The sequence below is a fragment of the Canis lupus genome, chromosome 2 (genome assembly GCF_011100685.1).
Source record: "Canis lupus familiaris isolate Mischka breed German Shepherd chromosome 2, alternate assembly UU_Cfam_GSD_1.0, whole genome shotgun sequence".
NCBI lineage: Eukaryota > Metazoa > Chordata > Mammalia > Carnivora > Canidae > Canis > Canis lupus.
This window is the reverse complement of record NC_049223.1, coordinates 36,644,386-36,669,810: the sequence shown is the minus strand read 5'-3', so window position 1 is coordinate 36,669,810 and position 25,425 is coordinate 36,644,386. Positions and strand designations below refer to the sequence as shown.

At 44.7% G+C, this 25,425-nt stretch overlaps 1 protein-coding gene and 1 pseudogene across 3 annotated transcripts in view; both read left to right on the top strand.

The window, feature by feature from the left end:
• The window catches only part of FGF1 (fibroblast growth factor 1), an 86,438-nt gene that overhangs the window by 33,759 nt on the left and 27,254 nt on the right, over window positions 1-25,425 (top strand). Inside the window, exon 1 of one of the 3 annotated variants that reach the window (XM_038530482.1) lies at window positions 4,883-5,338. The exons of the other annotated variants lie outside the window; for them this stretch is intronic. The gene's annotated coding sequence lies outside the window, so the exon portion shown is untranslated. Of the gene's footprint in view, window positions 1-4,882; window positions 5,339-25,425 lie in introns of those variants that run through there. 3 annotated transcript variants of the gene reach the window in all.
• Window positions 21,586-21,706, top strand: LOC119870561 (annotated as a pseudogene).

Sequence of the window (25,425 nt, the reverse complement as noted above, 5' to 3'; positions counted from 1 at the left end):
CAGTTGGTTAAGGATCTGCCCTTAGGCTCAGCTTGTGATCTCGGGGTTCTGGGATTGAGCCCTGCATCAGGCTCCCTGCTCCCTGCTCAGCTCAGCAGGGAGTCTGCTTCTCCCTCTCTCCTGGCCCCTCTCCACCACTTCTGCATGTGCATGTTCTCTCCCTCTCTCTCTCAAATAAATAAAACCCTTAAAAAAAAAAAAAAAAGACAGTTCAAAAGAATAGACTCAATCTCTTTTCCCTGCAGGCGGCTTCTTCTTCTTCTTCTTCTTCTTCTTCTTCTTCTTCTTCTTCTTCTTCTTCTTCTTCTTCTTCTTTTAGATTTTATTTATTTGAGAGAGAGAGAACACGAAGGGGGAGGAGAGAAGGAGGGAGAGGCAGACCCCTCACTGAGCAAGCGGCCCTACATGGGGCTCCATCCCAGAACCCTGGGATCATGACTTGAGCTGCAGGAGACACTTAACTGACTGAGCCACCCAGGCGCCCTACAGATTTTTTTCTTGATAAACATTCTCAAGTCTCTCATTCGAGAGAAGCTGCTCTCCCTTCTTACTCCCTCAAGACATGAATTTTTTTTTGGTTGAATCCAGTCATTCCTGGGAGGGTGATGGGGCTCACCGCTCCCACGTCCTCATGTGGACTCAAGCCTCTTGTCCCTTCTCCTGGCTCCCCCATCCAGGCACCGCCAGAGACAGACCTCAAGACTTCTGCAAATCTGATTATGTTTGGTGGTCTGTTTCTTGACCTTGTCCCCTGCCCGTACTTTTGGAAACATTCCTTATCAATCCCTTTTCTCATGTCAGCACCTCAGCTCATCTCCTCTCATGTCATCCTGGGGCTCTCCCATGGCCCACCAACTCTGTCTTCTCTCTTCTCTCTTGTTTTTCTTTTCACCTTACCAAGCCCCTAGATGCCAACCCTCAATGTGCATTTTGGGGAAGATGCCCACTTCCTCTTGAATTCTCTTTCTGTGGTTTCAGAATCACCTTTCCAATTGTCTGAGGGACATGCCCACCTCAAAGTCCTACCATTAGAACAAACTTGTCCTGCCAAGTTCAAAGTACTTAGTCCTTGGGAATTCCGTATTTCTGCTAGGTCAGTTGTTCTTAAATTGAATATGCACACAAGTCACCTAGGGTATCTTGTTGAACTGCATATTCTGGTTCTCTAAGTCTGGGATGGCGCCTGAGATTCTGCATTTCTAACAAGTACCTGGGTGATTCCTGTGCTGCTGATCCAAGGATCCCACCACAAATAGTAAGATGCTAGAGAGATTTCCATTCCCTAGGTCAGTATTCCTAACTCTCTCTTAAACTTAGAACTACTTGGGGCTCATGCCAGGTATAACATGGTTTAAAAATATGCATATAGTTAGAAGATTCAAATTAATTAACACTTCTTTTGCCTGACCCCAGCCCAGACAAATGAATTAGGATTTCTGGGTGTGTGGCCCAAGCCACCTGTGTGTCATGAATAAGTACCTGTGCAGGCTAGGATTGTGCTAAGTACTGAAAAGATGGTGGTAAGATAAAGCCCTTGTGGAGCTTACCTGTTAGTGGAAGTGGTGGTGATGAAATGGAAAAATAAACATCAATATTGGAGAGCATTTCAGATAAGGGCTACAAAGGAAAAAGTAGTTTTGAGTAGAGAAAATCTGAGAAGGGGCTGCTTTAATTAGGGTGGTCAGGGAAGGTCCTTGTGCAGGGAGGACATCTGAGCTGACAAATGGACATGTGAAGGTCTAAGGACAGAGAAGCATTTCAGGCTGAGGGAACAGTGTTTCCGGGAGATGGAACAACAAATGCAAACGTGGTGTGGTAGGTCCACGCTTTGGCAAGGAAGAGAAGGAAAGCCAGTGGTGTAGGTAGAGTACAATGAGTAAAGGGGGAACTGTGAGGGATGAGGCTACAGGGCATCATCTTCCCAAGGAGAGAGTAATAGTAAGCCACTAGAGGGTTCTACTGGAGCAAGGCCATGTAATCTGACTTAAGCAAGCTGCTCTAGGAGGAGGCCAAGGGTTAAAATAGGAGGCAGGTGTGAAAAGGTGGCTTGGAACACATGGTAGTAATGGAGAAGTCAGAAGAGGACAGACAGAGGATAGAGGCTGAAGCAAGAAATAATAGAACTTGCTGATGAACAGAATGGGCCTTGGCAAAATCGAGACAGAAAGACTTCTCCCCGTTTTTCAGTTGAGACATCAGGGACATTTACTAAGATTTGAAATACTTGAGAAAGAAAGGCTGGGGACTGCAATGGGGGAAATCAACAACATCTACGTAATCTTAAGATAAGTATTAGACATCCAAGTGGAGAAGCTGAACAGGAAGTGGGATATAATATCTACCTAGATTATCTTTCCAGCTTTACTCCCTTTCCCCCAAGAACCCATTATATATATGAGCTCCTCCTAATTCAAAGTGTCTTTTTTTTTTTCAAAGTGTCTTGATTCCCATTCTCACCATGCATTTTTCTAACCCTGTTCTTCCCATGCTGTAGTCTCTGTCCAATGTACCTTCAATTTTTGCCTTTTGAGGCCCTAGTCCCACATACAAACCATCTCAAGTAACCACTGCTTCCTAATATCTCTGTCATCAGTGAGCTGTGCTTCCTGGGGACTCCTATAAAAAACAAGGCATCAGGGTCACATTTTCCCCCATGAGTTATTTCTGTGTGTTTACCTCCTCTGCTGGGCTGCTAGTTCCTGGAGGGCAAAGCTTGCCTCCCATTCTTTTATCATATCCTCCATGATATCCAGAAATGTGCCCAGCACACAGAAGGCTACTCATTAAATGTGTGGAATAAATGAGGATGAGGACACATCCTGAGATGATCGATCACCTGAGGTTAATCTAGTCATCAGTGATCAAAGGTGACAGGTTTCCTTAACCCTGGAGGAAGTGATGACTGCTGAGTATCTGGGTCATTGGTATAGAACTACCTCATACAATGCTGAAAGTCTTGACATGCGTATGTTGTTGTTTACCTCTAAATAGTAATGCATGCTTTAGGACAAGAGTATATCCTTAAAAAAAAAAAAAAAACTGAATATGGACACCTGAGTGGCCAGTGGTTGAGCATCTGCCTTCAGCTCAGGTCATGATCCCGGGGTCCTGGGATCAAGTTCCACATCAGGGTCCCCTTGGGGGGCCTGCTTCTCCCTCTGCCTAAGTCTCTGCCTCTCTCTGTGTGTCTCTCATGAATAAATAAAAATTTTTAAAAATCTGAATCTACTGTATGAACTCACTAAAGAAGTCTATTATTAGAAAAGCTGGTGGTATGTTCTTTCCCAAGAGAAAAACTCCCTTTGTAATTATCACCATTGCTGCCCCCATATGGCCCAAGTTGGTTAAGACTGGACTGTGGTGTCTTTTGCTTTCTGTGGGTGCATGTCTATTATGCTGGAGCACTGGTGACTGATGTTTAGCCCAGGTTACTTTATAACCTCATGCCAAATTTGTTCATTATAATCAGATTGATTTATTATAGCACATTTTGCCTTGTGGCATGCAAGCCATGGATTCTGCACTGGGTAAGACAATGGCAGGTCAGATATTAGGCAGTGGGCTCTTGGTGTGCAAGCTGGAAGACACCGAGAAAGTGAGAGAAAAAGAAGAAGGAAATGGAGAATAGTGGCTATGAAGGGAGGCTGGGGTGTGGCCAGAGCTCCCTGGGTGCCAGAAGTAAGGGATCATTCCTGGAAGAAGGCCATGGAGGCTGAGTGAGATTAACAGAGAAACAACACCAGAAAGTATGGACAAGTAATGGAGGCTGTGGGAGGAAAGTGATCAAAGAACATTATCAGCTCCAGCAGCAATCATCTAGTGAGTGTTGATTATGTGCCAGGCATTGTGATAAAAGCTTTATACAGATTGTCTGATTTACTTTTCCCATGACCTATCTACTTGTAGATACAAGTAGATATTTAACCCATTTTACAAATTAGGAACTTGAGGATCAGAGGAGTTAAATAACTTACTCAAGGTCACAGAGCTAGAACAAACAAGCTGGGATTCAGACCCAGGTTTGTTGGATGCCAGAGTTTACATTTGCAACCACTGCTTTATACCACCTGTTCATATGGATCGAGGGGCATTTCTTCCCACTGAGCTTGCTGTAGGCTGAGAAACACAGTGTCTTCCAATACCCCAAAGAGCAAGGTACTGAGTGATGAGCTAAGTTAGAGGTGTTGTTCAAAAGCCCTGCTATGACTGAGCTGTCTGCCGGGGCTGAGGGTGCTCAGGGCGGAGATGCTCTCATCCATCATCAGGGAATACTCACTCCATTGTGTCGGGCCCCACCTAAATGTTTTTTTTATTGTCTGCTCTCCACCATGAGTAATGCCACTTTCCATTTTAAGCTGGGAGCTTCAGGAGATGACCGAGTTATAAGCCAGAGTTTAAAGCTAAGTGCTGCCTGGGGGATTACTCACCCACTTCAAGACGCGGCCAACATCACACCCTCCCACTCAAGATGCTGCTGGAATATCCCCTTCCTTGCCAAAGCCTAAAGGAAATCTGGCTTCCCCTAGAATCAGACTGGGCATGGTGCCAGGTTATCAGAAAGCTGGCAAGTTAACTGATTCTCCATGTGAAACTACTGTGGTTGCTCTGGTCCCCACTTGTGTGGCAAGGTTTGCTTGCCTGTTCATCCATGTGGCATGTGCCGAGGGCCTACTACGTACCAGGCACTCTGTTACCTGATAGAGATACTGCAGCGATATAGATGGCTTTAGTCCCGGTCCTCACGGAGCTAACAGTCTGGGGAAGATGAGAAGACAGTTCTAATATGATGTCATAACCAGGAGAGTGTAAGAAATGATAGGACATAAGAAGCACAGAGAGTTTGAAGCACTAACAGCTGAAGGATTTATGCTGGAGCAGAAGCTGGCTAGGTTTCTTAATTGTGAGCAACCAAAATTGATTCTGACTACTAATAAATAGAAAAAGAATCTAGAGAACCTGGGGTTGCCCAAAGAAGTCACTGCAAGGTGTGGTGGTCCAATATCACAGGAAGGGTGTAGCCAGACCAAGACCCTGGGGGGTAGGCAATCCCTCACAGAGGAGATGTGGCTTCACATAGTGGGCAGTCAAAAGGATGACAAATGTCCAGGACAACAGGTAGAAGTAGGGAAGGTAGGGAGGAGAAGCCTGTCTCAGAATGACCTAAGATAGTCTGAGTCACAGAAACCAAAAGGAACAGTTTAAAGAGAGCGCTGGCTTATTGAGGGAAGCAGGCAATGGGGCCAAGCAGCCAGGCTCCCAGGGGTTTCTGGAGGGAGTGAAGTTTGCTGCTCAACCAGACTTTGAAGCTTCTGTGGGGAAACGTGCCCTGTGCCAGCAGGTAAGGAGGAATTACATTCTAAGCCTTTCTCTTTTTTTTTTTAAGGGATCCTGAGGCCATTATGGAAGGCCCCAGTTCTCAAAGGATGCCTTGAACTTATAAAAACCAGTTAAATCAGAAAAATGTCTTCCATATAACGGTTGTAAAAGATAGCAGGGACAAGCCAAGGAGATACTAATGATAATAGCCAACGTTTACTGCTTGTGCAAACATGAACTTGCATGCATTATTTCATTTACTCCTCATAATAAGCCTATTAGTTTACAGACAAACAGACGGAGACGCAAAGATTATAGATGACTTGGCCAAGGTCCCGTGGTTAGCAGATGGTGGCGCGGGATGCAAATGCAGATCTGCTTTACTGTAACTAGAGTCTGCTGACGGGAGCCATAGAACGGAAAGGTCAGAGGAAGAAAAACAATCATATTAGAAAGAGTCTTTTTTTGTGTGTGTGCTAAGTGCATCATAAGGGATTGGAAGCCTAGTCTCTCACGTATTACCTCTTATATGGGTACCATGTTGAATCTTAAGGATAGCAATTGCTCCCAATCGAGAAATTTTCAGATTTTATCTGAAGAAGAGAAGGCCTGTTGTTCTAGAGGGAGCCGTGAGTGAAGAATTTGTAGCAGTAAGTCAAGGCATGGACCCCTAGACTATAGTGAGAGGGTACAGAACATTTTTAATGGATTTTCAAAATGAAAACTTCTCTGTACAAATAATACATGCTATTTGTGGAAAAAAGGGAGGGAAATATGGAAAAATACAAAGAAGAAAACAAAAGTCATCTATAACCATACCATTCAGTGGTGGCTGTTGTCACATTTATGTGTGTGTGCCTGATTTGTATTCTCACTTTCCAGTATATATATATACTATATATACCTATATAGTACTGTCTTTTAAAATCAGTTCTTCATATCTGAAATAATTGTTATTGCCCTGATTTCATCCTTTCCCTCAAGGAAGAATTGTATCAGAATGTTCAATTTTGCAAATCTATGTGAATATCAGTTCACAGAGTACAGGGTAGTATGTAATGCAAGCCGGTTTGTTCAAATAAGTGTGTAGATGACACGGGGCTTCCTGCATCTAGTGTATGTGAAAATGCCTGGTTCTTTAGGGAGGACTTTGTTGTTCATCATTCCCTGACATTTCTAACCAGTAAGTGTTACCTGAAAAAAGCTAACATAATGATTAACCTCATCATTTATTAGATAATCATTTATTTATCAGCAGAGATTTATTTCACAATCTACCATATGGATAACATTCAAAAATGTTACATAGACAGAAACTAGAAGAGAAGTTTCTAGGACTGAGATCCAAGCGGAATCCTGGTTCTGATCCCACTTCCCCCTCCTCGAGCCTAGGGGACCTCATCTCCTTCCACATCCCCGCCAAAGGCAGTTTGAAACACCACCGTCCAACACACACAGAAATTTCACTTGCTGGGGCAGAACTGCAGCTTGGCCTCTCCAGTCCTCTCTGAGTATCTCCTCTGGGAGCCCAAGGGGCTCGAGCCAGCACGCAGCCAGGTCTAGTAGGTTGCTGCTGTAGTCAATTCCTGGCATACCTAGTGCCATCTGTCTCTTGTCCTTTCCCCGACTCATCAAGACAGAGTTCCACCCGTGCAGGAGCCCTGCGTGCTCCCCCTGTGCAGCCGGGACATCTGTTTTGAGTTGAGAGTCAGTGGCCGGTCAAGCACTTGCACGACACAGCTGGATTTGCTGATGTAAACAAAGGAGCTTGCATGTGAGTTTTCTGACCCTGAGAAGGCCCCACAGGACTAGCCCCTCAGGCCTCCATCAGGATTTTAACCTCGTCTGAGGGGACAAGGAAAATGAACTTGAGTTTACTTAATGAGCTACAGCCAAGAGAGAAGCAAAGCACTGGGGCCCTCTCTTTCCTTCCCTGTCTCCGTGTAGCCCTGTTCTCTCACCAGGCCATTCCTCATCCTGTCCTAAGGCCACATCACTGCCCAGCAACCCCCGTGGTGCCCTGGGGAGCCCAGGGGCAGCGACCCCTCCGCTAACAGCGGATGCTTCCCTTCACTCCCCGCCCCCAGTTCAGAGCTCCCTTCTACCCTTGCTGTTTTGCTTTGTGTTTCCAAGCTTCATTAGATTTGATCTTTACTTACAAAAGCAAACAATTCATACATAAATTTATGTTTTAGCAGTTAATAAGCTCTGGCCCCACCATCTTTCTACTTTCTACTTTCTACCTCCATGAAATTAATGCGGTCCTCTTCACACATGTCATTTGCCAACAAAAAGCTAAATGATAATTCAGATCGAAAGACCTCCTCACTCTGGGAGTTAATTTCTTAAGAGCTCAGTTTTTTCATCTATGAAAAAGAGAGTAGCAGTATATACTAAGGTGCCGCTCTATGAAATAATGAGACAACATCTAGGAAGCACTTCATAAGACAGCATAAACAAATTCGACTTTATAGTTATACACTTCTTATTTTTTTTAAATTTCCTAACATGCTATTATTCTGATCACTCTTTTACAACTACCTCTTGCAGCAACTGGTGCCGGTTATGTATTTCTAGTAGTGATACCAAATTTCCATGAGATAAATTCCAGTTTGAACACTAATTCATTCACTTTTAAAAATACTAATTAAATGATCATTAAAGACACATTCTAGTTGCATTTATCTAGATTAATCAGGACAAAACACTCTATATATTTGGAAAATATATATTTCTTTCTTCCCACTGGAAGGAAGAAGTGACCAAGGAAATAAGAAACCCCAACCAACTTCTTAACCAACCCACCAACCAAGGGGGGCAGCAGAAATCTCAGAGCGAATGTGGAAATCTGTGGCATCGTGCTGGAAGTAGCATACAAGACTGTTTTCAATGGATTTCGACCAGCACCAGGACTGAAACAGCCATATTAGCCACTTAGTCCTCAGGGCCCTCCTTCTTTCTGTGGCCCCCACAACTCGCTTTTCTTATCCTGCCATCCTCACCGGAAAACCTCTCGACTAGAACCATCTGGGTGTGGGTCTCCCTCAAGAGTTCTATGTTCCAAATTACCATTCCTTTCCCCTAAATCAAGGCTCTTTTTAAAACAGGCATATGTTCAAAATACTAGCCAGAAATCTTAGTTACCCAATTTAGTAAATGTCAGCACATATTCACTGAGCACTTACTAAGCACAAGACAAGAGTGTGTCCATGGGGGAAGGGAGTACCTAAGATCCAATCCCTGTCCCCAAGGAGCTGAAAAGCCACTCAGGAGGCCAACCAGAGGATGCAAATAACTATAATTGCTGGGTGGAATATAGCGACTGCCACAAACCGCTCCAGCCAACACGCTGCAGGAGGAAACAATGAGTTTGGTAAGGATCAGGACAGGTGCAGGACGGAGGCAGCACTGGCCCTCAGAGAAGCATCTGTCCTTGGAAGAGATTATATTAACTCTTGTGGCCCACCAATTGGTGAGTTATTTTGAGTCCTTTGCCTATTCTGGGCTAACAATTGGAACGAAGTTTAGATCCTGACTTTTCTTCCCTGAAATGTGCCAGCTCCCTGCTCCTGAGGATCACACAGTCTCCTCTAGCCAGTGAGGCACACTTGGGCACACGGGGCTCTGCACACAGCCCTGACCCCACCCACTGAACTCCTGCTCATCCTCAAAGGTCACAGCTCAGTGTGACCCTCAGAGACACCCCTACCACCCTCCACCTGCTGGTGCACTCCCCCTCTCCGGCCACAGGTATCTGATTTCACTGGAGGGATAGAGGAATTGGCATTGTTTCAGATTGTCTTAGTCAGCTGTTCACTCTTTAAAAATGCAAGTATCTCCCCCTACAGGAATAAAAAGAGACAATGAAAGCAAGGACTTGGCTTTTCTGTTGCCTCTGTGTCCTCGATGCCTGATAAATCATAGAATTTAATAAGTATTTGTTGAACGAATTAATGAATAATAACAGATTGACTCATCTCTTCCCTGGTTTTTTTCATCTCTCTCTGAGCTGTCAGTTTTTGTGGGGAGAGAGCAATGGTTTTAGAAAATATGTAGCATTAACGTCATATTGATGTAATCAATCAAAGATACTCATACTTGGGGCCGCCTGACTGGCTCCATCTGTATAGCATGCAACTCTTGATCTCGGGGTCATGAGTTTGAGCACTACGTTGGGTGCAGAGATTACTTAAAAATAAAATCTTTAGGGGATCCCTGGGTGGCTCAGCGGTTTGGCATCTGCCTTTGGCCCAGGGTGCGATCCTGGAGTCCCGGGATCGAGTCCCACATCGGGCTCCTGGCATGGAGCCTGTTTCTCCCTCTGCCTGTGTCTCTCTCTCTCTCTATGTCTGTCATAAATGAATAAATAAAAAAATCTTTAAAAAAAAAAAAAGAAGAAGAAGTCCGGTGCTTTAAAAATAAATAAATAAAATAAAATCTTTAAAAAAATACATTCATCTTGGGATTCAGTATGGCAACTGGCAATTAGCACAGTTTCTCACGCTTTGGTTCATGAGGGGTTTTTCTGCACAGCACAGGTCTTTTTAGCAAAAACAATATGCTGTGCCATACAATATATCTCGTCATCCCCCTCCTGCCCTCATTCCTTTCAGCAAATATTCATTAAGCACATATTACATACCATGACTGTGCAAGACATTGCAGCATTGCAGATAAAAAAGCTGAGCACCACAGGCAATGACTATCTCCTAATGGAGCAAAGTCGAAAGAGAGAAAGAGTCTGCGAAACAGCGCCAGTGAAGGACAGAGGGATAAGGGACAACCCCTGGAGGGCTGGGCTTGGTCCTGGGGCTGGTGGTAAAAGAAGGCTTATTTGAGTAACATCTGAAGGAGAAGTAGGAATGCGTTTGGGGTGGGAGGCAATGTTGGCAAAGGGAGTTCCAAGCCGAGGGAAAAGCAAGTTCAAAGGCCCGGAGGTGAGAGCAAGCTTGGCACATTTATAAGATGGACGTTCACTTTGGTTAGAGGCGACTGAAGGGGCCGATGCCAGGGAACATGGGCCTTTTTATTCAACACCAAGACCAAGAGAGAGTGGAGGCAGTGCGGGTCACTGGTTTTGCCTCAGGAAATGACTGGAATGTAAGCTCCATGGGGTAAGGACACTGCCAAGCTTTGTTCGCCATCTGAGAACAGGGTTGGGAACAGTCGATTCTTAACAACCATTTGCTATGTGAATGAATGAAGCGCCCTAAGATGACCTCAGCCATCCCCTGTGGTGTCACCAGGGCCCAGGGCATCCTAAGACCAGCAGGCATCTTGAGAGCTGGCTGGTCTGCTCCTTCTCTTCCAGGCTGTCTCACTTGCCCTTAAAACTCCCAGAGTGACACTATCTTGTACATTTTATAAAGCATAGTAGCATGACTCGGAAATTCAGTTCTTTGAGGTCATACACATGCCACCGAGGGACAGACGATCTGTCCAGTCATTTGGTGAGTCACAGCAGGATGGAGAGGAGCAGGGACAACAGCCCTCAATGCTCAGACAGGCAGGTCAGGCAGCAAGGGCACTCTGGCTCCCCAGCATTATTTGTCATCTGTTAAGATGTCACGATGCCTCATTTCTAAATCTGCTATTGAAGATCAATGAGACCCTCTGTCTCAAAGCAGCCATTTCATGCAGAAATTATATTTTGTGGTATAGTTGGCAGTGAGGAATTTAAAATCCAAGTTAATCTCCTCTCTCAGTACCATGCACTGGCTGAATGCTGCTGTCTCTCTCAAAGGAGGCTCCTGCGTCTGTGATCCAGCGTATCGTGGCTGGGAAGCTGGGAAGAATGGACACCACAGGTGGCCTCTGCCCACATCTATCACCTATCTGAGGTCCCACTGCCTCTCACTCGGGCTACTGCACCTGTTCCCTACTTCTGCCTCTCCTCCCCTACTTCTTTACTATGCAGCCAGAGTGACATTTTTAAAAAGCTAATTTGATTATGTCATACCCCAGCCTGCACCGCTCAGTGGTTTCCCACAGTCCTCCAGAGAAAAGTTTCCAGGGCTCTGCATAGCCTGACCCTGCCATCTCTAGTCACAGCCATCTCTCCTCATCCACAGTGGACTATTTTCTCCCCAAATGAAATGTGTTCTTCCTGGACTCAGGACCTTAGCACATGCTCTTCCTGCTACCTTCTTTTTCCTATTCACTAGGAATATAAACTCCACTTCTTCTAGAAAGTCTTCCCATCTCTCAGGCTCTGTACCCAGTATCTAACCCTCATGGGTCCCTGGATGTCACTGCAATATCCAGTTCACTGGGAATCCCTTTTTATAGTGGGTCTTCCCCTACTAGAATGTGAACTTCACGAGGTCCTCACTGCATCTGCCTTGTTCCCCACTATATTCCCCCTGTCTGGCACATAGTGGAAGCTCATCAAATGAGTAAAGGAGGACTCTAATCTTTGAACTCTTGGGAACGACCTGACCGATTAAAGTAGGAGGCAGAGAGAAACTGAAACGTAACAGAACCTCATAACAATCCTAAGCTAAATGACGTTCCTCACTCTGGAGGCCTGATTTGGTCTCATCATGGGCTTTGGCTTATATATTGTGACCAGGCCTCAGTTAATTCTTTAGAACTGGTTCGGTTTGGAGAAATAGGGCCTGTGTCACCATGGTCAGTAAACCAGAGCTCTGCAACAATCCAAATCAAGTCAAGATGCATTGGAGTGTCTGCCGGTGGCCTGGGCCTCTTGCTGCACAGACTAGAAGCCCTCCCATCCCAGTCTCACACAGCAGAACAGGCCTAGATGGACCAGGAGCCTTCACCCATTTTGTCTTACCTTCTGTTTTATTCTCTTCCTCCCCAGCAAGGACAAACAATACTTGAGTAAAGGAAATATGAGTAATGGAAAGAAAGAGAAAAAAATAAACATATCAAAATGGGCAGTGTCCCTCGGGCCACTGCTTTTAAAGAAAACAAGGAGTAGATTTGGAGATATTTCAGTGACTTTGCTAAAAAGGAGAAAAATAATCAAGCTGGCCTTTCCCTTTCAAGGCTGAATTCCTTCTCTCTCTCTCTCTCTCTTTCTCTCTCTCTCTCTCTCTCTCTCCACGTAGAACGGATTTCCCAGACCAGGGGCTGTCACTCTGGCATGCATCAGAATCCCTTAGGGAGATGTGTTGAGCTTGCAGATGCCAGCCCAGACTCAGGCTCAGCGAGTCTGGCCCAGTGAATGAAAACCCCTGGGTGGCTTAGGTTGAACGTTTGCCTTTGGCTCATGTTGTGATCCCCGTGATCCCGGGGCCTGGGATCAAGTCCTACATGGGCCTCCCCCCAGGGAGCCTGCTTTTCCCTCTGCCTGTGTCTCTGCTTCTCTCTCTCTCTGTGTGACTGTCATGGATAAATAAAGAAAATCTGAATGAAAGCCAGCCAGCAAGCAAGCAAGCAAACAAACCCCTGGGGGAGGGGCCCTGACGTTGTCCCCTGGCAGGAAGGGCCCTCTCTGAGGACCAAGGCTCAGGAGGTAAAGGCAGTTAGGCCCTGTGCCTACCGACATCGGGACAGCTCAGGGAAGAACCTCAGAGGTGCTCCTGGGCTCCCCTGGGTCAGGTACTGAAAAGCTTGCTCAAGGTAAATGGGAAAGGCCTAAGAAAAATCTAAAGAATTTGGGCAAAATATACAGCTTTATGCAACACCGAGCAACCCACCTGTGGACCTCACGAGTCGCGAGGGGGACCCAAAGTCCTGGAACCAAAGCTGCCGCCTCCCTCCTCTAGGGAAGGGCGGAGCCGAGCGGCCCTTGCAGCGGGTCCCCGCGACCCGGACCGACCGAGGGCAGGGCCCGCAGGAGGCTGCGCGCGAGCAGGAGGCGGCGGCCGGGCTGAGCCCCCAGACACGCCCGCAGCGTTCGCAGGCTGCGTGCCGCGCTAGTCACTCCCCACGCTTTTATCAGTCTGATCTCCACAACTGCCCTGTGAGCAGGGCTGTTCACGTGAGGACACGCACTCAGGGAACAGCAGCAACTTGCCCGCAGTCACAGTCTATCTATAAAGAGGTGACTCAGAGATCATCTCCATCATTCTGAATCCCGGTGGTTTCTTAACTGGCTGTCTCTTATTTTAAATACAAGGACAGACGCCACCTGGAACGCTCCAGGAGCAAGAACTCGCAGCTGCCTGCCGCGTGTATTTGGCCGGACCAAGCCTCACCTCAGGTTCTTAGCTCAGTGCTTATTCACAGCCTTCAATACTGCACTCTGTGGCAGGCACAAAAGCCCCAGATTTAGTGAGTGGGAGGGGAGGTCCCCCTTGCAAGAATTTACTCTAAAGGGGCGCCTGGATGGCTTAGTTGGTTAGGCATCAGCCTTCAGCTCAGATCATAATCCCGGGGTCCTGGGATCGAGCCCCAGGTTGGGCTCCCTGCTCAGTGGGGAGCCTGCATCTCCCTCTCCCTCTGCTGCTCCCCCTGTTTGTGTGTGCTCTTGTGTGCTCTCTCGCTCTCTCTCTTTCAAATAAATAAATAAAATATTTTTTAAAAAAGGAATTTACTGTACATTTACAAATTTATAGTGGATTAAAGAGACAGACATAAAATACCTACAGGTAATTTTACTAGAGGTCTGGGAATTGCTGGATTAAACAGTCATGGGTGCCTGGAGATTTATGGAGGAGGTGAGCTTTGAACAATGGTCAGGGCTGGTGAGTGAGAGCTGAGAGGTAAGGGTGGTGCAACAGAGGAGAAAAGCAGCTGAAGCATCAGTCAACTCCAAGCTGCCTGTTGCCCTTGCTACCCTGGGGACTTCTACCTGCCTCAGACCTAGCCCAATGGACTCTGGCAAGCACCCAAGCCCATGTTGGAAGAGCCACACTTGGGTTGGGTCTTGTGTCCAGAAACGCCTGGAGTGAAATCCCATGATGGGTGCTGTGAATCCTAGGACCAATGTTAGGCAAAAGGAACAAGGTTCCCATTTTATGAGGTGACTTTGAAACCAAAATCAGCAGGTCTGAAACTTTCAAATAGATTTTTTCTCTACCTTCAAGAGCAGATGTATACATCAAAAAAGAAGCACGCATAAGCCAAGGAATAAAAATGTAACTTAAACCTATTAATGGGTGGAAACTTTCTGAATATTTTGAGTAAAAAACCTAGCAAAATTCATGTGCTTTCCCCAGCAATTCCACTTCCATAAATCCTCCCCGGGGAAGTAAGAGTGTGGGGTGCAAAGATGACTACAGTAGTTTTGTGACAGTACACAACTCAAGCGTCCAACGAGAGATTAGCTGACAGAGTTTTGTAGGTCCACATAACGGAATCCTATCATCCTATGCAGCCATTACAAATGGAGGTGTAGATTTATGTTTATAAACGAGGAAAAAAATCCTAATGTATTTAGTAAAGTGTGGTTATAAATAAGCAGATTATAAAACTATATATGTATATAATTTTACAGAGTGGAATCATGATTCTACTTTCTTCAGACCAAGCCTGAATCAATTTAACAGAACTGAAGTCATACGGCATAAATTCTCTGATCACAGTGTAATTAGATATCAAAAACCATAACATAACTAGGAAAACTGCAAATATTTTCAGTTAAACAACATACTTTGAAATAACCCATCAAAAGAAAAAAAAATCCAAGGAGAATTTATAGAAGGATTTAAACTGAACAGTATACAAAATATAGCATATGAAATTTTGGGGAGGCACCTAAAACAATTATTAAAGGGAAACTTTTACCTCTAGCTGCTCATATCTAAGAAAAAATTTTTAAGGTCTGATATTAATGGCCCAAGATTCTGCAGGAAAATAAATAAATAAAAGGGCAAAGTAAAGTAAAAGTAAGCCCAAATCAGAAAAATGCCGAATAAAGGTAGTGACAAAATAGAAATCAGGCAAACAATGAAGAAATCTAAGAAAACAGAAAGTTGTTTTCAAAAACACCTCAGATATTCCTATATATAAGGCCCTTTGCTAAAGGCTTCAATCTCTACGAATAGACATGTTAACAGAAGTTATCTTGGCTGATAGGATCAGGGATAATTTTTAAAGACTTCTTATTGCTGGTTATCTATATTTTGTTTTCTATCTCTCTTTTGCATTTAATGGTTCCTAAGGGGACTGACATCCAAGGCTCATTTGCTGAAAAGCAACAGACCCTATTAACCCTCTGTTTCCCAAAGCAGGGGCATGTGTCCCTGTTGATACAGAATTCTGAGTGGTGCAAAGATATCTTTCAATCACACTGCAAAAAGAAAGGGAGACCCCCTTGATGTTTCCTTCAATCATTTTGATTGTATTCAAGGAGACAGCCTTGGTTTGGTACAATTATGTTTTCCATTGCTTTTCTCTCTTTGCAAGTGAAAAATCTGCAGGGGCAGGGAACAGCCCCTAAGCGGAAGTCAATCACAGCTGCCCTTTCACTGTATTTGAGGACTGCCTTCTGTTCATGGGATGCTTTTGCATTTAACACTCGAGAGATAAAGCTTCCTTTATTTTTTTTAAAGACTTATTTATTTATTCATGAGATACAGAGAGAGAGGCAGAGACACAGGCAGAGGGAGAAGCAGGTTCCCCACAGGGAGCCCTATGTAGGACTTGATCCCAGGACCCTGGGATCACCACCTGACCCGAAGGCAGACACTCAACCACTGAGCCACCCAGGTGTCTCTAAAGCTTCCTTTAAATAGGAAATTAAATTTAAGTAAAACCATAGGTCAGTAATTTAAATAAAATTCACAAATAAGGAATTTGGGAAGGGGATAATGATCAAAATGATGAAGGTGGCACACCTGTACTGCAGTCCCAGGAAAGTGGGGTTAAGCTCCGGTGAGGATGAAACTGCCCCTGAGGGCAGATCAACCAAGCACTGGAATGTCCCCATAGATCTTGCAGGCCTCGATTCCTATCTAGCCTGTCAGGGTACTATAAAGCTGCAGCATGGAAATAATAAATGTGCAATTTGCTCAGGTGATGACCCAGGCAGTAGGGAGACCATTTCAGAACAGGATTCTAAGTCCAGATAAATCCTGCTAGGAGGATGATTGAAGTGGGAGGTTTCTAAGAGCAGATAACATTTCTTTGCAATGTTTGCCCAAAGGAAAGAGGCCTTTCCACAGGAAGAAAGTCAAGTCCGATCTATTTTTATAAAAACATTTCAAGTGGTTTAGTGAACTTTATTTCCTGTGGTTCCCAGGAATCCTGCAGCAGGCTCCCAGGAGGGATGTTGGTGATAGGGAGCAGAGACTTGATGAGTGACAATCAATAATTATCTCTATATTTGCTTCACTTTTTCCAATAAAAATAATCTAAGGGGAAAACACTTGCTCTAGAAGAGCAAAATTCACAACAAACTTTGTTTGAGCAAAGTTCAAACAAATAGCAGAATGGGATAGGAAAGTCCTTTTGTCTGCAGCAGTGTCCTGAGGTCAGGATTTTGCAAGCTGAAGATTGATTTATTCATTCAGTCCCTTTTATTCAACAAATAATTGAGCAACCCCTCCTTGCCAGGCACTGTTTATGGGCTGGGGAGAGGATGGTAAATAGACATGGCTTCTGCCCTCCGGGAGCTTACGGTCTACTAGGGGAGGAAGACATCAGGCCCATGAACACATGGATAGATATATACTTAATTACAAATAATGGGAAGCATTGGGAAGGAAAGAACAGGAGGCACAAAAGAGACTAGTGGGGATGGGGATGGGGGCAGAACCTAGGTTGGGAGGTCAGGGAAGACCTTTGAGGAGGTGGCTTCAGCTGCCATCTGCAGAGTGAGTAGGAGCCAGCCAGGGGAAGGTGCTAGAAAGTGAACAATTTGCATGAAGGCTGCCACGTGGAAGAGACCACACTGACTCAAGAATCCAAGAGAATACGGGAATGGAGGAGTGACTGGAACATAGTGGGCAAAGGGAGAGAGTGGTAAGAGGTCAGGGGCCAGGTCACCCAGGATCTTGCAGACCGTGGTAAGGATTCAGACTTTATTTTATGGAAATGAAAAGCCACAGAAGGCTATAAGCAATGAAGTTGATGTAGGTTTTCAAAGATCCTTCTGTGTATAAAAACACAGAAGTGTTTGGAAGGAGCCATCGACTAAAGAGGAGGCTATTTCAGAAGTTAAGACAGTAGACTGGGCTGGGGGTTGACAGTAGGTACTAAGTACACAAATTTGATACCCTTTGGACAACTGGGTGGCTCATTGGTTGAGCGTCTGCCTTCAGCTCAGGTCGTGAGCCCCGGTCAGGAATCGAGTCCCACATCAGTTTCCTGACAGGGAGACTGCTTCTCCCTCTGCCTATGTCTCTGCCTCTTTCTAGGTGTCTCTCATGAATAAATAAAGTCTTAAAAAAAAAAAAAAAAAGACAGGATCAGCAACAGTGCTGTGCCAAGCCACATATGGAGTCCAAGGCCAAAGGAAAATGCCTGTAATATTGATCCTGTCTGTATTTAAAATTTTCATATTTTGTTCACTTCCTCACTCTTGTTCTGGCTAGCTGACCTTCCCCACCTGTAAACCAAGAGGCCACTATGTCATCACTTTCTGCTCTTAAAATAGATACTATGCAAAGAAAACTAACGACAAAAATCATCACAAGCTCCCTGGTGGTACAGATGCTTTTCTTTTTCCTGATTCTGGAGACTGTTTAGACAGAAAGTGCATCATAGTTGCTCCATTAATATTTCTGAAAATGTTAATGGCTAACATCTATCAGGCTCTTCATATGTCAGGAACTTTGCCAGAAACTGGTAAATACAATGATCTCATTTTACCCTCACAGTAATCCTGTGAGGTAGGTTTAGTATTATCCCTGTCTTACGATGACTGGCATATACTTGACTAGCACTTAGTGAACACAGGAAGAAAGAAAGGATGTAGAGATTGAAGGGTAAATGAGAGAAAAGAAAGTGAACAGGCCTCCTACTATTCCTTAGAAGTCCTATCTGGGTAACCAGTGATTTCAACTCCCTTAGCAAACACTATTCTCTGACAAGCATTAATTGCCCCACTTAAATGGACCTGTATGAAAAGGAAACTATACATAAATATTACCTTTTTCCATAGGGATTATTTTTGGTAAGTTAGGTGTTTTAAACCGAACAGCTTTCCTAAGATCATATTTCTTGAACTCACTCATTCCCAAGTATTTACCGAGCAATCACTGTGCATCAGGCACACATCTCGGTGCTGTCCTATGTGAGCAAATTAAACCCAAATATGGGTCCTCATGAGGCGTATAATCCACTGTGTGTGTGTGTGTGTGTGTGTGCATGCGCGCATGTGTGTATTGGAAGGTGTGTTGGATAAGACAGTCAATAACTAGTAAGCAAACACATACATAAGATCATAATTTATCAGGATGCATGAGTGATTCAGTGGTTGAGTGTCTGCCTTTGGCTCAGGTTGTGATCCTGGGGTCCTGGGATCGAGTCCCACATCGGGCTCCCTGTGGGGAGCCTGCTTCTCCCTCTGCCTATGTCTGTCTCTCTCTCTGTCACGAATAAATAAATAAATACATAAATAAATAAACTTTTAAAAAATCATAAATTATCATAGGCATTATAGAAGTATAGACAGAGAAGTGAGGAGAGCTCTCCTAGCTAGAGTGGGCCCAACACAATTAGACTCAGGGAGGCAGATGTTCTGCTTCACATAATACTTACACTGCTAAAAATGCCATGTGAAGAATATTTGCACATCAAATCAATCAAACTCTCACTACGGAGTGTGAAACTTTACAACCTAATGACTTACTCCTGTCAATGACAGTTTGGAAAAGCAACACCATTTATTCTTTTCTGCACAAACACATTCATCGAAAAGGTCTTCCCACCACTAGAGGGTCAAGAATACGATACTAGAAAACACTGGAAAATGCTACACCTTCTGTCTGCTCCACCTTCATAGGCCCATCTCAATGTCTAGATTTATGGAATTCCGGGGGAGCCCCTTGAACCCGACAACACCAAGAAGGAGCCAAGGAATGCAGAACCTTTGAAAGCCAGCAGAAATTATATGCGAAAGATGGCAGCCCAGCGAAGTAAGGAGAAGTCCCTCTGATGTTACTTCTTACCTCCTGTTGCCTAATCTACTTTCAAAGGCCAGTAATGTAGAAATTCTCCATTTCTCAAACAACCCACCCGACGTAGTATCACTTTAATCTCTAAAGCATGAGAGAGGAGTCGTGGACAGTACAGGGTATATAAATGGCTTTGAAAGGTCAGTCAGAAAAAAGAAATAAATAAGGAGAGAAACCATGAGGAGCTGAAGGAATGAAAGCAAACCATGCTTTGAACTACCTGCCAACTTGAATGCAAACTCCCCCTGAGAGGCCACAGTTGCCAAATTAGCAAACTGTCAAGGTGACTGGTACCCACCAATGCTTGCAATGCACACTGTGCGCCTTCCTGGAGATGCCAGACACCAGGGGCAGATTTATCTCACAGTTTACCTTCTTGCATATAAGATTTCAACACACTTCCAAGCTCTTTCATCCTTTATCAAACACCAGGCCTTGCCTGGGGCCTTCGGAGATATTCTCCTTCCTTCATCTCTTCCCATAACCGCCCCCCCCCCCGCCCCGGCCCAGGTTCCTGTCAACAGCTGGGTTGTGTATAGGCCTGTGTGTGGAATGCCAACGATACGGTCACAGGACCACGAGAGCCACTGGGCATGCTGAAACAGGGCAAAGTGTGCAAAGGGGAGAGAATGGTCCCTTTTGGACTTTTTGTGTGGGATCAAAGAGAACTGGCAAGTGAAAGGGACCTCTAAAAATAGCCAAGTCCTTAAAAAGAAATCATGCAAAAAGAAACAAGGTTTATACTGTCCCACTGTAGACCCTGTGAAAACTAAGCCCTGGCAGGCTGGTGCTAGGACGGCCTAATATTTTTCTTCCTGCCCTTTGTCTGAGATACCCACTGGGTCCCTCTGCAAATCCTGGGCCCTGCTCCCCTACCTGCTTCCTCTGCATAGTGCTAGAAGCCTCTGCAGGAATGTAGCTCTCCTGGGGCACAGCCAGGGCCTCCATGGCCCACTTTCAAGATCCAGAATAGACTCTGACATATTAAACGAGTTCCATGGGGTTTACATTCCTCCTTTGTATCCAAGCACCTTAAACACAAAATCTTATGCCAGGATTGCTAACCATTCTTCCAGAGATGCCTGGATATCATCTGTCTGGCAGAAATGTGAGTTTTGTCCTTTTTCCTCTTCAGTGCTTTGAATGAGCATGGGACCCTTGGCAGTAAGGCTGCTGGACAGAGGGGCTGACATAATACACTGACGTCTTGGGGCTCAGGGTTTTGCTCTTGGCTAAGCCACAGATTTGCTTTGATAAGCTGTTCAGCCTCTCTGTGTCACACCTCTCTTGGCCAGAGCAAAAGAGAAAGGGTTCATCTATCCCACATAACAGGATGAACAAAAAATACAAAATGATTATAAAGTACTTTGTGTAGCATCTACACAACAGGCATCCAGAGATGTTGCTTATTCGTATAAAATGCTTTGTGAAATGTGAATAACCAATGCATTAAACCATCGGCTCTTATTAACAAACATAACAACACCTTCTATTTCCTAGGCACTAATTACATGTGAGGCTTCCCTTGCTCTATTCCTTCTTCATGGCACCAGGATGAGAGCAGTATGCTTAACAGCGTTGTTTTACAGATGAGGCAGCTGAGGATCAGAAAGGTTAATGACTTGCCCAGTCATGCAATCAGTGAATGACATAGCAGAAACCCAAACCCAGGTCTATGAGAATTTCCCTTTTTCCTGGCCTTTCCCAGCCCAGTCTGAAGTAGGACCATCCACTGAGTTCCCCCAGTGGACTCTGGCCTCACCCTAGCCCTTTGAAAGGAATGGCAATTGATTCTACTGTGACAAAGGGTCAGGAGGGATTTGACTGTCCCTGGGTCATCTTGGGGAAGCATCACAGTGACAATCAGAAAAGTGCTGGTGGGAGTATTTATAGCTGAGAAAGGGGGACTGTTCTGTGTCAAGGGAGGAACTTGCAAAAGACTTCATTCAACAGACACAAGTATCTGTCGATGGAGCTACATGAGTTATAGGGGCAGGGAGGGTGGGGGGGGGGAGTAAACAGAAGAGAGAAGCTAAGGATCATTCATCCAAAGGGCCTTTTGTCTTTTTCCCGTATTTCCATGGCAGTTAAAATTATGGACTCTGCAGTCAGAAAACCCTACGTTCAGATCTCGGCTCTAACATTGATTTATCTGTGTGACCTTAGACAAACTATTAAAACTATTTAAACTCTCCAAGCCTTGGTGTCCTTAGCTGCAGACTGGGGATTAAAAGGCAATGCCTTGAGTTCAGTTCAGGGCAGCCCCCCTGCTTAGTATTAAACTCTGGGACATGACCAGGCTAGGGTAGATGATTACATGGGGAATATTACTCTATTCATTTATCTCCCAGCCTACAAAAAGAGAGAAAGAAAAAAAGAAAGACAGAAAGAAGGAAGGAGAAAACGAGGGAGGGACAGAGGGAGGGAGGAAAAGGAAAAGCAATGCCAACCTTAAAGAACTTCTCTGAGGATTACTTAAAATACTGTATGTAAAGCACTTAGGACAGTACCTGGTACATAGTAAATGTTTAAGAAAAGGTCTTGCAATATTTTATTATTGATGGACTTATCTGATTATTTATGAGTATGTCCAGAACAGCCTATTGGGAAACATACGGTAGGGCAAGCCCTCAGCATTTCCAAAGAGATAACACATATTTCAAAAGACTGAGCTTGGAAAGCCAAATTTTGTAGGTCATGAGGGAAGAACAAGAAACACCTAGCAAGCCGACCATCTTCCTATGAGTTGGGAGGTCTGCTGTCTCTGAGAAAAGAATGTCCTTGAGGGCTGGTTCTGGAGATTGTAACTTGCACAACATTTTCAGAAGAGTTTTGGAGGCACATCCACAAGGGAAGGCTAGAGGATGGGCCGAGGGCTGCCAAAGCCCCTGCAGAATCACTTTGCATTTGGCTGGAAGCCCAGGGCTCTAAAGCATCAGTCTGTAGAAAAGATACTTCCACGTAAGATGTGTGTGGGTCCTCAGCATGGCCGAGAGCCTGCAGGATGCTCTGTACTGGGGTACACCATTAATATTCAAGCAGAACTGGGGCTTGCTCTCCATGACGCTGCGCCATGGAGGGCTCTGCTTTTCCTCTTGGAGGATGTTTTCTCTAAGCATTAGAATAATTCCTGACGTCCAACTGAATAACGCTCTAGGGGGGTCAGCCTTTGGGGGATGGATAAGCCCCACTGCAGAGAATTAAATCTCCAGAATGCAGGGAACAAGTAATGGATACTGCAGGAGGTCCCTGGGAATGTATGTGTCTCTGCTTCTGTGTCCTACTCCTCATGAAGGAGTGTGGGGTCTAAGACTGGGACAGAGCTGCTGGGTGATACAGCTGGACTGGATTCCCAGGCCCCCACTTCTTGCCAGCTACATGTGGTCCAGGCATCTATGCCCCTCTTACTGGAAGCTCAGCTGTATTGATCTAGTATAGCTAGATTATAACCTCCTTAAAGACAGATGCTATGATTTCTACTGCAGGCCCGGAAGCCCTTATCTGAAAAGGTTGAGGGCTAGATCTCTCTGAGGGATTTTAGAAAGGTTGTTTGGTACATGTGTTGTATATTATGGGGCAACTTCACTGGGGTCTGGGCAGTCCCCCATAATCAAACACACTGGTGATTCTGTACCAGATTACACAAATATACACAAAGGGTGACAAATAAGGACTTTAAATTGTCTCAGGATGGTTTGGGTCAGGTTTTGCCACAACTTGAGTTATGAAAGAATGTCTATTTCTCAGAGTTTTTTTGCATTTCAGAATGTGGAGTAGGGATTTCAGGTCTTTTTTTTTTTTTCCATTTCTGTTTCTTTCTCTTTATTTTCTTTTTTAAATTTCCAGAACAGTCTGCCTGTGGCAGGTGCTGAGTAGAAGTGATTGGAGTCTTGAGGATGATACCTTCATCTCCCTCAAATAATATTTGATCCTGGAAGCCAAGGGATGGTTTATTTTCAGTGACCTGCGGATTCTTGAGGATTAGAAGGATTCTAAATGAAAGAACAGGAGAGAAAGACATTGAACCCACAGGCTCTCTGTCATCCTGGAAAGTCACACACAAACCCATGGAATACACTGAGAATGGTCACGAGTACATGATATTCCATGCTCAAGGAAATGAGAGGAGGGCATCACAGCACATCAGTGGCAAGGGCAAGCCTTAACCAATCACTTAGAAAATTATATTTTTTCAAATATTGCTAAAGTATTAGTAAATGTTAAAATAAGTTTGTTCAATCCTAAATCAATAGCACAAGTGGTTGGCAAAATGAAACAAGATACACAGAGAACAATAATCAAGCTAACATCTGTGAACACTCTTTAAAACACAAGTTTTCAAACGTTGGGCTTAGCAGTTTATTTTACTTTTTTTAATTAATTAATTAATTTATTTATTTATTTATTTATTTATGATAGTCACACACAGAGAGAGAGAAAGAGAGAGAGAGGTAGAGACATAGGCAGAGGGAGAAGCAGGCTCCATGCACTGGGAGCCCGACGTGGGACTCAATCCCGGGTCTCCAGGATCGCGCCCTGGGCCAAAGGCAGGCGCTAAACTGCTGCGCCACCCAGGGATCCCGGGCTTAGCAGTTTATATGAGTGATCACTGAACACAGCAATTCTGTGCAGTAGCTAAGGGGGCCCCATCCTGCAGATGGGGAAACTGAGGCTCTGTGAGACTGAGTGAGTACTTTGCTTGTGAGTATCCAGCCAGGACTAAATTGGACTCTAGTAGTATGTTGGTAAATCAGCTGTCAGAGAGAAGGAAGGAAGGAAGGAAGGAAGGAAGGAAGGAAGGAAGGAAGGAAGGAAGGAAGGAAGGAAGGAAGGAAGGGAGGGAGGGAGGAAGAAGAGAGAAAACAAAAGAAAAAAGAAATGAGAGAAAACAGCCCAGATTTATACTATTTTCTAAGTTCTGTGGTGTAAACACTCTCATACAAGGGTTGATTTCAAGCTTTACTAACCAGCTTCCAAAATTCCTGAGTATTTAAAAATTGGCTTTTACAAATCTGTAGGAACCATCTCCTGCACACACGGTCGAGTCCACCCCACGGCCACATCCACAATTTGCTGCCAACTTTGGAAGATGAGATTTCAGCTCATGGAACAAAACAGGCCTGAGAGCAGCACACCAACATGCTAGCCCCACCAGTCAGCCCAGCTTGCATTCCTACCCCAGACCTGGTACAGATCACTGAGGGTGGAGAAAGGGAGAAAAGACAGAAGAACACTCTGTCTCCTTTTCTTCAAGCAAACCTTCCTTCACTGGAGGGTATGACTTGGGTTCCTGCCAAACTGGCACTTCTTGGCAGAAATAATAAAACCTTGGATTCTTTTTTAAACCCCACAAACTTTTGTCTCAGAGAGATAAATAGGTCAAACTTGAGACTAAAAGATCTGACCCTTTTTTGAGATCCTTAAATCCTCAAATATGGCCTTTGAAGAAGTAAGAAAGTGTCTTCTACAAGTTGGGGAAAATGTCTGGGTCTGCTTTCAACCAAGGGTAGGATATTCCAGCCTAATTTGCACTCATAAAAATACATTTAGGCTCTTGGTTTAGCCTCTCTGTTAATACCGGCAGGATCCCACCTTCTAATTAGGCCTTCTGATAACATGTTTCCACTAGAGGCTCCTAAAGGAGGGATTGGCCTGGCATTCAATCAACAAATACGAGGAGAACGAAATTACATGCAGGCATGTGCTAAATGCAGGGCCTAGAAAAAAAGGCATAGCTTTTATTCCAGAGCTTCAGAGACTAGTGAAAGAGACAATCAGGTAACCTTAGTTAAATTATATTCCTTCCCTTGTTCGACAAATATTTATCAAGGGCCCATTAGATACCGGCATTTTGCCAGGTACTGGGGATACCATGGTGAGCAAGACAGATTGGTTTGTACTCTTGTGGAGCTGGCGGTCCAGTCATAAAAGGAGACGTTAATTAAATAATCACAAGAATGAATGTGTGATTAAAAAATGAAGTGAGAGCTCTGAGGAAATGTTAAATGGTCCTACGAGAACTGGAGGCAACTGACACAGTTAAAGAAAGTCAGCAAAGCCTTCCATGAAGGCTTTGAAC